Source organism: Cygnus olor, chromosome 5 (assembly GCF_009769625.2).
Source record: "Cygnus olor isolate bCygOlo1 chromosome 5, bCygOlo1.pri.v2, whole genome shotgun sequence".
In the NCBI taxonomy this organism is placed as follows: domain Eukaryota; kingdom Metazoa; phylum Chordata; class Aves; order Anseriformes; family Anatidae; genus Cygnus; species Cygnus olor.
In genome coordinates, this window is record NC_049173.1 from 3614307 (window position 1) to 3630816 (window position 16510).

Sequence of the window (16510 nt, forward strand, 5' to 3'; positions counted from 1 at the left end):
TTTGCCATCAAATCTATTGAAATATGCACAGCTGTCCTAGTCAGCTTTTATTCACCCTGAATAACATTTACCAGAAGACCCCAGAACTGAAGCATATCAAAGTCTCAGAGTTCAGGAGCACAGTTTCTACATTTACTCATTTCACACCAACAATGAGGAAAATACATTAGCAGCTGGAAATCCTCCTGACCTGGGAGTTTCACCTACAATTAGAGAAAACTGACAACTGTGTTAACCATCTGCTATTTCTTTTCTGAAGACGATCAAACGCTTCAGAAAAATGCTCCTTTGTAAAGTGTTGTCGGGGGAACAAGTGCATGACGTGGGTCTGTATTTATCTAGGAAAGCAAATAAACCACTTGTCTTGCAAAGGGAATTAAATGGAAACTCCCGAGGACACAGATCATGTGTGAAGTCAGCCACAAGACCTGTTTCGGGATATACATGGCCTCAATGTGTTTCTCTTGTAGTTGTGTTTTTCTTCACCACACACTTGATGTGACTAACATGCTTCAAACGCTCTGCAGTTGCTCGCTTTCCAGCCAGGCCACCGCTTCAACATGTGCACCTTGAAGTTTTAAAATCCACAGTCCTTTTTCACGTTTTTATTTTTGCTTTGTGCAATAACTTTGTGACCACTTCTTTTTGTAGCCTATCTTTCTGAACAAAAGTCATGCCACCCAGGAACAGCCGGTGACTGCCAACGCTTGACCAACCCAGCTGGTTGAAGACCAGAGTGCTGTAAGAAAACAGATGGGCACTTGCTGAAAGGAAAAGGATGGCATGCAATTTTGCACCCAAACATCAATTTTTCAAATATTTTTTTAACAAAATCATTTCTTTTTTTTCAACAGATTTGCTCTCCTTCCCCCCCAAGTCCTTGCCCAGTTCATTGCCCTCACCTCCTTGTCTGCCCCCAACTGTTTTTTGCTCTAGATACTTTCACCTCCAAACCTTGCAGCCGTTCAGCCTTCACACTTTCAGGCTGCTGTGGATGAAGCCTGTGTGATGGTGTGGGATATCATTCTGTCTCATGCTTTCCATGAGATGAGGGTGTTGGGCTGGGATTTCCATCGTTGTTTCAGCTCCCTTCCTCCGCCAAGGAGCTGAGCCCCTTCCCTGGGGTCAAGGATGGAGGTGACTGCTCAGCCTTCATCTTCAGCAAAGGCATTGATTGCCTGGAAGGCAAACACGAGCTTTTAATGATTTATCTGCAAATCCTGCAGATGTCCCATATCTGCGTAACCAGCCACAAACCAGGCAGCCTTGTAATGCAGGCTGGTGATTGCACAGGTAGCGAGGGTATGGGGTCATCTCTCCAGCCCTGAGAAAATGCTTGAGCTGGGGGTATCTACCTATCTACCAGCTGCTCTGACTCTGGCTGCCTTCAAGGATCACCATGTCTCCTCCACAGCCCAAGAATGTCCCACCTTGGCTGTACGGGCAGGTGGGGTGCAGAGGGGTCCTGGTGTAGGGATGTGCCATGGGCGCCCAGCCAAGCAGCACCCCATGGCACCCCAGCTGTGTCCACAGCATGTGGAGGTGAGTCTGGGCATGTGTCTGGCCAAGCCAGAGGAGCACAGATGAAACCTCTTTCCAATACATAATAAAAGGAGAGTGAAGCCAGCTGGAATATCCTGTACATTAAGTGTGATGACTAACTATAGCAGATGTTGGTGCATTTGTTAAAGTTTCCACCAGAGAAGGAGGGACTGGAATATGAGCATTTGAAAATCAAAGGTAGCCCATGAATTAAGGAGAAGCGGGAGATGAAAGGGGCCGGAGCCATGGGGAGAGAAGGGGGCTGCTGGGTTGGTGAGAAGAATGTTGGGGGAAACTGTGGTCAGGGGTGAGGGGATGGGGGAAGTCTGCAGGACCCGTGAGGGGGGTGTGTGTAGGGCCCCTTCACCAGCAGGGAAGGGCTGTGGAGCCTTCAGCATCACAAAGATAAATGGCTCCGTTCCCAAGGGTGAACGAGATGGAAAATCACACGCACGGCTTTGGGCAGCCGCGGAGAGCAGCACTCGGGAGCCATGCATGCATCTCCCACCCTGAGCCACCACCAGAGGAAGTTCTGAGCAGCGCTACCACAGCTGTGACACCACAGGCACCAGAAATCAAGGGCTGCTCTGCCAAGGCATCGCCCCTCTCCTTCCCCTGTTATGGAATATTGGTTCTTCCTCCTGAGTGGGTATATGCATCTTGGGGCAGCTCTACTACACCCACTATGAGTCCCAAAGTCACAACATCTTATGTAAAGAAGAAAGGATAAATGCACATAATCAATAGGTAAAGATAACTGAGGCACTTTCTAGTCAATACTTACTCTTTTCTGAGGAATTTCTGTCCCGTCACTCAGCCAGTTTCTAAATGATGGAACACGAACGTTTTTGACTGATCTCTTTCTAAAAAAAAATAGTTGTTGTCATATTGTTGCTCAAAAAGGTAAAACTTATTTTAGAAAACAGAAAACTTTTTCTGTGGCTTACAAGAGACCTACATTATGCTAATTTATCTGATTTTTTCACGAATACTATCAAGATTAGGTTTGAATACTTTGTTTACAGAAAAATATGCATTACAGAAACTGTAGCTTCCAGGGAGCAAGATCGGCCATATAAGGAAAATGAAAATTTTATAGAGAACTAGTAAACTCTGTTTATTCCTTCAAATATTGTAAATAACTTGATTTTTGTTTGTTTGTTTGTTTGTTTTAAATGCAAACTAAAGAGCATAACTATCATTTGACTTTTGCCTTTTCTTCTGCCATTCAAAGATTTTGCAAGCAAGCACTATTGGCCAATACTACAGCAAAATTCGAAGCGAAGTCTTATCCTCTGGAAAAAGGCTAGTACAAGTGGATTTGGAAGCAACCGAAAAATAATTTATTGATATGGACATACACTTATGCAAACTGCTTTTTTTTTTTTCTCTTTAATGTTAAAATAATTATATCATGACGTATCAGCTGATATATGAAGCAATTTCGCTCAATATTTAGTAATTGCCTGCTGCTGATCTTTGTGGGATCTGTTCACTTATGTAACAGTTTCTCGGATTTATTCAGCCATGTGTTCCTCTGCACACAAGGCAACAAAATGCAAAGTTTAAATTCTGTATACACAAAAATGGTGTATACACAGTAATGACTAGAAAAATATATGTAACTGATCTAAGTGTTGCTGACAAAAATACCTTCTCATTATTATTTCTCTGTGTTATGTGACACAGTTGGTGCTTATGTAAGAGTAGTTTAAGCAATACCAAAAAAAAAAAAAAAGCCACCCCAAATGCCTTTATTTATTTATAGGAATTACGTGAAGAGAAATCCATCAGCAATGTTAGCAACTTAGGTCTCTGTCATTGTCACTGTTATCAAAGATAAAAGGCAAAGAGGATGATCAGCTCTGGTTAAGACAAGTTCTTCTTTTAGCCCAGTTGGCTACCCTAATGAAATAATTTTAATTTTGGATATAATACGATATTGCCTTAGCTTTTCCCTGGCAAATGAGATGAACATCAAGTTTAAAAAAAAGGCACAAAGATTCAGCTTGGAAAAATGGAAGTTCTGGAAGAAAGATTAAAATACATGAAATATCACTGGCTTGGCTAGCAGCAACTGAGGGAGAATGAAACAAATATTGGAATGACATAAATCCTGAGGAATTACAGAGTTATAAGGAAGGGCTGAAAGTGAAGAAGGTAAAATTTTGGCTGTCTAGCCACAAAAGTTTCCTGGTGCAGATATCCATTAGCGAAGTGGTCTTACGAGGAAATGGTGAAGGATATATAACGTATGACATTTATAACTAGACTAAACAAAAACTATGCAGTCCTTCCTTCACAGACGAGTGCCCCCAAAATCCTCTCCTTCTTCCCATGCAATCCCATGCACTGTGCATGGAGCAGCCACATCCTGCAGGAAGCAAAACCCGTTGGAGCATTGACTTTCTTTCTTGAGCCACAGCCCAGCCAAACCTGGGCTTTGAATGCTGCTGAACTCTGGCTGGGATGGCTTGGGCTTGAGCTGCAGTCACAGCCAGCCCTGAACCAAAATATGCCCTGACTCAGCTCCCTGCTACCTAGCCAGGCTTTGGCAAGAGGTAAAAAACCTGCTGATAAAGGAGAAGGGCTGATCCCACACTCCTTGCTTCTTCTGCACCAAAGGTCTTTATTGACATGCTGGGATGACGTTGGGTTTGGGTCATGCTGGAAAACCCTGAAAGTCTTGGGATGTGCTCACAGTTTGGCCTTCCATGCCAGCAAACATGACTTCAAGCCTGCCTTTATGTCACATGTCATCCAGTCTCTGTATTTAACCACCTGCTTCCTCCCTCTTGCTAAGATTTCAGTTCCGTCTGGTGCACAGGCTCCTTATACCCCATCACGAGCAGACCTGGGCATGCTCATGGGTAGCACATCCCTCGAGTGACTCTTCTTCCCCCACTGGGTGAGCAGCTGCATCTGCTGGTGTGATGCCAGTTGTGCTGTGAGATGGGACCTTCCCCTTGCAGCAAAAGGTTAGAAACTTCATTTTCGGATATATCCTTGCATTTCCCCTGTGCTGCCTCTTTTGTTCAAGGCTTGGAGCAGGACTTAGCCAAGGAGAGGAAAAGAGCTATGATGTCCTCCCCACTGAAAGCTGTAGGTAGTGTGACAATGGAAGGTGGAAGAAATCTACAAAGATAAGCCAAATTCAGTCCTACAGCCCTGGTTCCAGTACTCTTCTTGCACAGATCTGCTGCCCTTTAAAGATACTACAACGTCTTTTATTGTACCTCAAGGCCTAAAGTTCCTTTTTGTCCGAACTTTGGATATAAGTCATTTTCTCCTACCTCTTGGAGTTTTTTTTTTTTATGTCAGAAACCAGACACAACACTTTCTGAGTAGAATCAGGCTCTTTGAAGCTATTTTTCTCTACAGTTATTCTGGCCTGTATTTAGAAAACCTGGAAAAATACTGAGGGCAACACTCATGACGTGGCCGTATGGGAGTGGGATGCAAGGGTGCACCCGGCTGCGATGGCTCATGTGAGCCTGTGTGGGAATGCCGGGGCAGTTTCATCTTCCCAGTCGCTGTGTGAGGTCAGTGACCAAGTCCAAAATAGTGGGAAGCGGAGACATGCAAACCACTTCATCGGTCAGCTACAGCTTCCATTCCTTCCTGCTTGGTCAAGGAGTTTCCATGACAGAGAAGGAAACTATGCCACTCCGATAGCCAAAACAGATAAGCACACATATCTCCAGTAACTCAGCAATACAGCAAGCTGGCCTTCAAGAATTGTTTTCATTCATGGCTACAGTGAAATTTCAGCTTCCAAAATCATCTCTGGACACAAAGCAGAGGAGAAATCATCTCTCTCTGACACTGCCAGTTCAGCGTGCAGCAAGAATAGCCTTACATATCTACCGCACATGTCTCCTGCAAGCAAGGAGAGACAACCAGGCCCGGCTGTCTATTGTCTTGCAGTTGCTCAGGATTTTTTTTTCCAGTCAGAAAAGAATTGTATTTAGTATGGTGACTCCTCTGTATCCCAAGGGGAAGCAGTGGGAAAAATGTTCTCATTCCTCACATACTATTGTGTTGGGTTCCCTCTTTAGCATGTACTCATGAGCTGGTGGGACATCTCTCCATGATGCTGGCAATTACAACCCGTTCAAGAATGGATGGGAAAAGTTCTCTGCTACTCAACTCCATGGGAGGACTGTTAAATAAGAGTTAAATACAGAGTAAGGCTTTCTAGCATCTGGAGGGAAGTCTGATGGTAGCTTTCAGACAGATGCGTTTCAGGTTCTCTCTGTATGATGGGGTCCTCAAACAACATCTCTTAAAACTGATGGAGACGGCTGGGTGGTGTTATTTGGTTGAATCCAGTTTCCATGTTCAGGAAAGCTCCCTGTGAAATGGCTATTGGAAATCCAGTGTCTGTGTAGAGTAAAAGTGTTTATATTAATGTAGGATATGCCTCAAGTAAAATGCCAGTGGAAGTTCTCCTGCTGTCCTTAGTCAGCCATGCCATCCAGAACTGTAGAGTTTATCTGGCTTCTCATTCCTGCTCCAAAAAGTCCTTCTTCTGGATCTCTTCCCACCACTTTAGCACCTTTAGGGTCAGCAGTACTGGGGCTGGTGGTACAAAATTTAACCCCCAGCTGTGCTGCTGGCCATGAGCCAGTCTACCAAAGCCCCCCGGGTACAGGCACCAAGTCCCTGTCCTCCCTGGATGGAAAGTCCTAGGAAAGAAACCATATTCCTCTGTGGATGCAGCCCAAGAGAGAATTAATCCTGGACCATGGTGTTCTCTTAAACACGAAAAACAGATCATCCAGAAATTTATGGCTTTCTGACATTTTGAGTTGGCCTCTCTGAGCCAAGTGGCCACCAGCCTAAAGGTAAACATTGGGAGATTAGTTAATGCCTGTCCTAGACAAAAATATCTGCTGTCAGGGTTGCCAGGTGATTTGTTTAATTGGTAAAATCTTGTTTCTTAAAGCTATTTTGTGTGTGTGTGTGTGTGTGACAAAGAATAGCGAAGATCTAATTACAACATGATGTCAAGAGGCTGCCCTGCTCATGTAGGGAGTCCAGGGCAGAATGGGTCCAACCTGCCAAATCCTCCAAAACCAGCCCCAAGTCCCTCATCCTTACCTTCAAACCTGCCCTTGCTATGTGGCCAGTGCCACTATTGCTCTTCACTGCGGGGACAGGGCAGTGTCCTGCGTGGTGGCATTGGCCTGGATGCAGAGGGACAGAGCCCTTAGCCCTTTGTGTGGTTGGAGTGACAAGCCCTTCCCCAACTTCATTAAGCATCTAAATTACCAGCATTCCTGTCTGATGTTAAGTGCGGGCCCTTTCAAGAGTGGCAGCTGGGTCAAGGTGTGCAGGCTTAATGAGTTAAAACAATTTGGGTCTCAGCAAGGAAACGGCTTTTCAGCCGGGAGGTCTCTGGTGTGAGGAATGTGCTGGGTTGTTTTTTTTGGCAAGGGTGGATGAACCCAGGTGTGTGGGACAAGCATGGGAAACATACAACGGCACCAAAATACAGCCTCCTGCGGCCATTGTGCATTGCCTTCCCAAAAGGAGATGGCTGGGCATGGGGGGCAATAGCCCAGGGACCCTCCGATGGCAAACACAAGGCTCGATCTGGTCCTCACACAGGGGACTGAGGGGTTTGGTTCAAAGCACAAGGATTAGAAATTGGAGGAAGACAGCCCTTGAGGGATTTTTGCAGTTGCAGCCAAAAAGCAGTGGCTTTGGAGCCCTGGATTATGGCAATATGCCTCTGGGGCATGATAACGCTGCATGGATGGCACATGGGCCAGGGAAGAGCCTCTGATCACTGTTTCTACAGCCAGAATATTAGCTTTGGGGGTTTTGCCTTTTTTCTGGCTTGCAAAAATAAATACCACCCTTTTCCTCCCTGCTTGCCCCTGTTCTCATAGGAATAAATTCAACAAGGACTAGACAGAGAGAGGGGAGCTGCTTCCAGATGACTTTCAAGGATGAGAAGGGTGACAGTAAATGGGGTGTTGGTGGCAGGCAGATCTTATATATGGCACCGGGGATCCTGGCAGGCACCAAAAAAGCATTGTATTGAGCATCTGAGTATCTGCAGCATGAATAGAAAAGAAGGAAGAACATACTGAACTCCCTCATTATCATTGTTTCCCTATGGAAATACAGGAGAACAGCTCTGATGTCTCCAGCTTCCCAACCAACTGCTGTGTCAGCTGGGAGAAGGGGTAAGGGTGAGGGTTTGGGGCTTTTTCCACCATCTTCTAGATTGGGCCCTGGAAGCGCAGAGCTCAACAGGAGAGTTTTAAAAGGCTCAAAACCTCAGGATTTATGCTGCAGCAGCAATAAAATCCACTGGGGTGTATGTTATAGAGGCAGCTAATACACACCTCGGGTGGTGAAATGCATTAAGGCCATTGCTGCGTGGATTAATGTCCCCATAAAACACGTCCCGTCGTGCGACATTGTTGTGAGCAGAATGAAGCAATAACTCTGGGACGCTCCGGGCGAGCGTCTGCCCCAGCTCCATGCTTGCAGATGCATCCCCAGCCCTGAGCTGGAGGCTTTTGGGGCTAATAGGAAACATTTGCTCCAAAGCTGCCCCTCTCCTCCCATGCAGCACAGCCCAGGGACCCTCCCGCACCAGCTCCTGCTCCATCCATGCCTGCCCCACCGCCAGCATCGCTGGCATCCCGGTCCCTGTCTGTGTGGCCAGCTTGAGGCAATCCTTTGGCAGCCTCTGGGCAAGCCCCGGCTGTGGCAAACAACAGGTTTGGCAGTGCTGAGGGTGTAAATAAAAGAGCCTGACTCAGCCAGGGCTGCTGAGTGGATGCCGCGGAGAGCCTTGAAAACTGGAAAGTATTATATCATTTATTAATAGGCATTGCTGTTACACTCCCCACCAGAGTGTGCATGTCCCCGATGACAGAAGTGCTTACTGGTGCTAATGAGGCAGAATGGAGAGGAAAAAATGGCCCCGTGGGTCGGGGACTGGCTGGGGAGCTGGGAGATGTGAGCTCAGCTCCTGGCTCTGCCACCGCCTCCGCAGCCAGCCCCCGGTGCACTGCAGGGCCCTGCTGTGTGTGGGGCTGCTCTGCCTCCACCTGTGGGTTTGGGGCACGACCCCACAGTTAACAAGGGGGAAAGACCACTGGGGATTTGTCCCCAGGTCTCATTTATTCCTGTGCTTCTCCTCCAAGCCTTTCCAGGACCGTCCCCCCCTCCACCTCCCTCTTTGCGCTTTGCACCATCAAATGCAAAGTGCAGATTGCAAAGGGGAGCTGTATGAACAGGGGTTGTAAAGAGGAAAATGCCATCCCTTGGCCATCCAGGGCTAAAGACACCCTCTCAGCACCCTCAGCTAACACTTTTCAGTGGCTCACCCAGAGAAGAGCGTGCACTGGTGTTTGCCTTCACCTGCTGTGTTATGGTTCAGCAGATGAGACACCCCTAGAAATGCCCATCCCCACTACAGACCTGACCCGTGCCTAAATCATGTGTCTGAAGCACACCACGGAGCATTGCCTTGTGCACCCAGAGAGCCAGGAGAGCCTGCATTTTTCAGATGGGTTTGCAGAAGCTCACAGGGTGCTTGTGGCGTGCTTTTTAAGGCTTAATCCCAAGGGAACTCTAGGGTCAGCAGAGAGCCCCTCTGTCACCTGGGGTGGCCATGAGCAGACTGGGATGTGGTACAAAGTGTTTGGAAAAGCAGTGAACTGGGCGGTGTTCATCTCACAGATGCTGCTGGGACAGGCTCCAGCAGCGTGGGACCCCTGGGCACCCGCTTTGGTCTGCCCCAGGGCCCCCACCACTCTTACTTTCTACCTCTCTCCACCAAATCTCCCCAGTGGTGAGCACCCAGTGTTCGGGGTGGGGGGGCAGAGGACATGGTGCAAGGCTGTGTTCTGCTTCCACAGTCAAAAGTTTAGCTGGTGAAGGCTCCTAAAGGACCACACCTTGACCCACCTTTGAGCACCAGAACTGCACTACAGGAGGTGAGAGTTTATGCTTTCTCTGCTGGAGACATCCCAAATCCAGGCTGGCACAGACATGCATGAAAATGTCATGTAAAACAAGCTGGGGAAATCAAATAATGAGCAGGCTGCATCTCCACGTTTCATTTTCTCCCCTTCCTCAGAGTGGCAATGTCTGCTCAGCACATCTTGTGAGCAAAAAGCAGCTGAGCTAGAGCAAAAATAAACTGGAAAGCTGAAATAGCAGGAGTGAGTACAGCTACAGCACAGCTTTGTGTAAAACTTCATTCCTTTCTGGTAGTAAATAAAAATAGTGTTTTTTGTTTCTTTTTTTCTCAGTGACTCACAGCACAGACATTGCATGGAAAGGGCACTAGAATCAACAGCCAGGGGAAAAAAAATACAGAAATGGAAAAATGATCATCACAGTGCATTTTTCCCATTCCCCTTTCATCTCTTACACCTGTGTTTGACTTCAGCCAACCTTACATAAATCCGTTAAACATCTGTCTAAGTCACTTATGAAATAAGCTGAAATGGTCTCAGCCAGGCTAACAGTTCATCCTGCTGGATATCTGTATGTTTCAACCCAAACAGGTTTGCAGAGCTTGCCAAGCCAGGCTGGCAGCGGGCTTCCCATCAAACCCCACTCATTCAAAATGTTAAAAATTGTTTGTGCCAGAACTTCTGTGGGCACCACCTTATGAAAGCCCCTATTTATATCTGTGAGCTTAGAGGCAAAGAAGGTTTGCTTAAGTGTAGTGGCTGACTCTTATAACATCACACTCGGCAGAAGTCTGTTTTGCAGACTGAAGGCACCTAGTAGGGAAAGAGCACCATGGGGTGGGAAATCAGGATCTTGGGTTAATCTTGGAAAGGTGCAATCCTGCCTAAAGGTTATAGCATGTGTGAATGGTCACATTCTCTGAATGAAGGAAGGAGCCTTAGGGTGGAATGGATGTTACCCTTGGCTACCTGAGGTCAGGACTCATAGCTGTGACCTTAGTCATGACTTTGGGATCATACTAAGCAAGGCTGTGCTGCTGTTCTTCCCCTTCTGTGTTTCACTGGTGATTATTTCAGGGATCTGCAAACCTCTTGTCAGCTTCCAGGTCTGCTGCCTGGAAAAACTCATTGTCTACTCATCTATGAATTGTCTTCTGTTTCTGCAAAGGTACCTGCTGTTCACCAACATTTGTAGGATGTTTGTCATGTGGGTATTGTTGACCTCTTTGCTTTATTGTGTGCATTCACAGTAATGCTTCTTAGAAATCTAAAAATCTTTTTTTCTCTTCCCTTGAGCCTATCTGAACACTTACTTGATTCACAGTCCTAATACGTGACTGTCTCACACAAATTAATTATCTTTGTAACAGCTCCGTAAAATTATAGGAGTCCTATTCTGTAGATCAGAAAATAGAAAGAAGAATTCAAATCACTTGCTTGAAATCATAGAGGAAAATCTTCCAGACCACTGCTGAAGGTCAGTTTATTACTATCCAAAAGGTCATCAGCAAACAAGGAGAACTGCAAGAAGAGGCACTGGTAGAAGAAGATTCCTTTCAGCCCATGTTAAAGAGGTAAACTCTATCTCTTCCCATGATGACTTCACTGACAGACACCCTGTTCTGGACACTGCTGTGTACGATTGCTCCTCTGAGCAAACAAAAGCAATAGTAACAGCTATTGTGATTGAAACTTTTGTCCCAGTGCTTCATTCTACTTGATATCTCATAAAGTTAAAAAAAAAAAAAAAAAAGATTTTTCTTTTGTAGAATAGGAGCTTGCTTTCTAGGGAACCTGCAATATAAGGGGAAATGTAAATAATTCATGTATTTCCATTTGTGAGTGGGGAAACTCCCCATCTTCTCTCTTGGTTGATCTGAGCACATAGTTACCTCGGTGTTTGTTGGGAGAAAAGGTACACACTCTTCATGATAAGCTTTTGCAGTGTCTTTTCTTCCATGTCCCTGGGTAGACACACAGTATCTGCTCTTGTTTCAGACTTCTCTAGCCTTTGGCACACTCTTCAGTGATTTGATATCACCTCCTGCAGGTCTGAGTACTCCTGGACTGTGTTTTCCTAAGCTCTGCATGAGAAATACCACAGCAGAAGGTGATGTGGAGGTCAGAGTCTGAAGGCAAGTGGATTTGCTTATTGGTAAGGTCAACCTGAGCTCAGGCTTTGCTGATACACCTAGCAGAGCTTTGTGCACTCCCTTCTGAAGTGAACAGCATCAGAGCTTTGTCTCCTTGTAGAGGAGGTGATTTAACATCATGTGTTTTCGTCTGAGAGTGAAAGCTCCAATCAGGTCTTCTGTGCTCCCAGACAAGTGGGAGGACTGGGTTGTTGGCCCAAAGTTACCTGAAATCACTTGCTCTGAGGTGCCTATGGTAGTTGAATTAATCTCCATCTGTGATGAAATACAAGCAGGAGTGCTTTCCCTAGGGACAGTTCAGATCTTCACCTCTGGTAGGTGTCAGTAACTCTTCTTTGAATAAAGTGGATGCTTGAGGGAACCCAGTTGCTGCTCCAGATCTCAGGTTAGCGCCCACACAGAGGGAACCCAGGTCACACTCACCATAGCCAGGGGCCATAGGCATGTAAACAAATGAAAATCAGACACTTTTTTTTTTCCTTTGACAATCAGAGGAGCCCGTAACAACTTTTTATTACTGTGTGTTCAAAAGGTACATTCCTATACCCACAGTCACACTCACCCGATACATAATAAGGGTTACTTAGTAGGGTTCAAAGAAGGATCAAGGATGTATCTCACAAAGACAAACGTCAGAGGATTCTGCATGTTACACAGATGAAGAGCAGGCAAGAAGCACCTATGAAATTGCGTTCAGCAACCTACACAACACAAATGGGAATAGTAATGACAAAAATACTAGAAAGACTGGTTATTTCCAAAGTGTTTTATGGTGTTTTCCTTGGAAGCACCTATGACTACAAGTCACCACTAGAGATGAGACACAGCAAGTGAAGGACTAGCGCTAGTCCCATGTGGCCATTCCTGCAGGAGCACGTGGAGATGACTGGATAATCTTAAAGAGCTCAAAGCTGAAAAACTGCAGTGTTGTATAAGAAACTGGAGGACCAGGATAAAAAACAGACTCAGATTTTTAAGAAAGATTTCTTAAAAACATGACAAAGGGTAGAATAACCTCACTGTGAAACACTGGTAGTTCCGACTCTGTTGAGAAATCCCTGGTCTCGATGTTCTCCCAGGTAGCGTGTTCCCAGTGGCTCACCCATCTTGTGTTTCTAACAAGGATGTTGCATTCCTGGGAGATGAGAATGCTCCAGGACTGTCCAAAGGGGTTGTAGGTGCAGGAGGCAGAAGTTCTGGGATGTTTTGCTGCCAAGCACTTCAGCAGCCTGAGGTGAGTCACCATGTCCTTCTGGGCCTTGTCTTCCCTCTGTAAAGAAGGGATAGCCTTTCTTTAGTTTCCCTATTTTATTTTATTTTATTTTATTTTATTTTATTTTATTTTATTTTATTTTATTTTATTTTATTTTATTTTATTTTTTACACAACAGAGAGCTTGATTACGGCCTGGAACATGGTATAAATAAAACAGTGAAACAAAGTGCTGGTAGGGGAAAGATGGAAAAATTTAGTGAGTATGATGTTGGGCACTTGACATACCTGACTGAAGACTTTCTGTCTGTGCTGGTTGGATGCATGAAAAAAGCAAAACTCTAGCCAGCACATACTGGGCAAAAAAAAAATCTGCTGTAGACTCACTTTCACTGGCAAAATGTCCCAACCCCATGAGGTGACACCATGGGGAATGCAGCTTCCCCCTCGGTGCCACCCTCTGCCAGGGTGCAGGAGAAGGCTGGAGCATTTTGTGATGGGCACTTAAGCATTGCAGAGGATGTGTACATCGGGAATTTGGCAGGGTTCCCATTGTTACAGGATAGACCTGTTTGTCCCATGTGGTCAGCTGGGCGCCAGAGAAGATGGCCCTCTGGAAAAACTCTGTCCATGAACATCCTCTACATTTAAAAATATGCTTCTCTTCTCAGCCCATCTATAATGCAAAGTGATTTTTCAGCCCATCTGTTTAAAGATTAGGCATTGCTGCTGATAGAAAGGGTCCTGCCAAGGAGATGAACTGAGTGACATGGTGCAGACAGACCTTTTCCGTATTCCGCCCCAATTTCCTTCTGTCCTACCACTCTCTTGATTTGATTACTTCGCAATTTCAGTCCCGCAGCTCATGAAAGGGCAGCCTTCATTGCAGCAGCACCTGGCCCAAATCCTTGTAGTGTGGTATGGCTGGGGCAGGCTCTAGGGACACCAAAACCAGTTCTTCTCCCTCTGGAGTAGGCTGAAAGCCCTTGCTCACCATTAAATTGTGCACCCAAAGCACGGTGTACAAAAAAAGAGGATCAAAGCAGCACAGAGAAGTCTGGGGAGCCAAATTCCCATCTAGCAGAAGCTGATGTAACTGCTGATTGCCACCAAGTGCCACCAGCTTCTGCTAGCTGAAAATTGGGCCCAGGCTGTCAGAAGCCCCTGTGGCTCTAGACAAAAAAAAAAAAAGTAAATAAATAGCCTGGCAAACAGCGTGTTCAGGTACCTGTCTGTAAGCATGGCTCAGATTGCCGTCCTTGTTCACCATGGAGAGTACCATCAAATACCACAAGAGGAGAGGGATAGGGTGCTGTTCATTCTGAGGTCAGACTGCAAGGGTGAAGCCACAGTGTGTGGGCATTTGCAGAACTGCTCTTCTTCAGATGGCAGGTGGTAAATTCTGTTTATACCCCAAAAATCATGTACAAAGAACTTTGTTAAGTAGCTGCTTCTGAGGCTCTTGGGTAGCTGAAGATGTCCAGGGCTGCTCAGAGCTGAGACATGGTTAAGGGGACCCCTTCTTGGTGCTGTACTGAGCTGTGTAGGAGTTGAGGTGGGAGCAAAGGAGCCTCCTCCCTGCTTGATGTCCCCAGTTTGTTCTGGATCTTGCTGAAGTTGGTGGGAGAATGATGTTCCCTTGATATAGGGCAGGTACCCGGTTGCCTTCCCTGTACTCTGCTGCACAGGTGGACGGACCGCACCACTCTCATGCCCTTGGCATTGTGCTGGTTTCTGGGAGGAAAGGGAACAGAGCACCTCCAGAGGGATGACCAGCAGACTGCCCAGAGATGGTCCCCAAGGTGGGTTCAGCTGACAACTGAGCATAGTCTACTCAGCATGGCCTCTTCCCATAAGAAAAGTTCTTCCTTTGTTGTGAGGATACCTGTTTGGGTGCAAACAGTTAATAACAAGGTGGCAGTAGCTTGCATCCACAGGTCCTGGGTTCTGTGGTATGAGGAGCACTTCATTCCTGTTATGCTGATCTTTTCCATCTGCTCTTTACTGCTTGCAAGGTAATCCCATGAGAAAAGTAGCTCAAGCCTGACGTTTTCAAGCCTCATCCAAAAATTATGTCAAGCATGAACATTTTATCATTAAGGGCACTAATACTTTGCACATATACAAAATTTGTCTTCTGATTATCCCCAGCTTGTATTACAATGAATTTTGTAGGCACTTAGCCAAACTCTTTACCTTTTGTCAGATATATGACCTGCTGTTTCAAAGAGATGGGAGGCTGGTCCAAAGCCTATTAGATCAAGGGGAGCTGTTATGCTGGTTTAGCAGAATTTGGATTGGTCCCTAAAGGCATCACAGATGATCTGAATTACCAGAAGTGATCCTAGGCAGTTGCAAGTAGGTAGAGATCAGTTTGCAACTACCAAGGTATCTGAAGAAGTTGGATCAGATTGTTTCAAATCATCTGATGAGAATTAACTTGACTTAATCAAATCACAAGGCAGCTGGAAAATCAATCTAGACTAGATGGAATAGACTTACCAACTACATGGAGAGCTAAATATACCAGAAGAAAAACAAACAAGCAAACAAACAAAAAAGAAAGAAGATATATTGGCTGGAAAATGCCGCGAAATAAATTCTGACCAGAAACTAGGTGTGTATTTTTTTTCCATTTGTCTAGAGTGAAATATGGTGAGTTATGTGGAGTCTTTAAATGAAACTGGATGTCTTTCCAAAGGATATGCTCTACACTTCCACGCTGACCTTACTAGCCTGGGCTTTATAATCTCTGCTTTACAAAGCCTTACTTAGTTGATCATAGGGACTCCTTCTTAATGTACAACAATGAACTTGCAGCATTCTGAAAACAGTGAGTACAACTTTAGAAATAGGCAAAGCTCCCATTCCTAATAGACCAAAATCTTCCTGGTAGCAACCAAGTGAAGAGTCTGCATATATATTGACCTGGCAGATGAGTTGAGCCAGTTACCTTGTCAGGCAAAGGCACTGATGTGTCTAACTCCAGCTACAGTTCGTATGAGCCCTTATCCAACTAATATCTCTATTACAAATTTAGCCCAGCTAAAGAGCAGGTGAGGGGCTAGATGATGTCATCATATCCCAGTCATCCTAACTGAGTATAATTTTCTTTTCTTCCAAAGAGTTTGGATTACTCACATGTCTTTCAATATGCAAGTCCCATCATCCTACCTGTTCCAAATTTGTTCTTTTTGTCACCCAATAGCTCTTGGAAAAGGGTGACCTGCAGCATATTCCTGCCATTTTTTAAATGCAATCTGTAACCCAAGAAGCATTAGAGCAAGTTCATCTGTGCCCTGGAGCAATATTTTAATGGTATCAGGTTTTAATTCCTTCATCTTCCCACCTTCCTCAACCCTGGAAGCTAGACCCAAATTTCCTGTGTAATTTGCAGCCCATTGATTTATGCTGCCCAACCACATCTCTGCTATACCGGTTAAATCACCTCTCTCTTGCCAAGTTAAATACTATATCTCTCCCATGTTTGGTGGTAAACTCCTGCAATTAGCACAGAGGCATGTGGCATTTGACTGCTGGTAGACGCTGTGCTCGTTGTCCCGATCTGGTGAAGCCCCATGTCTGCTTGGAGAGGTGCCTCTCACTTATTATTCTTTATTGTTCTGGCTGCTGGAAATTCAATACTTTCCCACA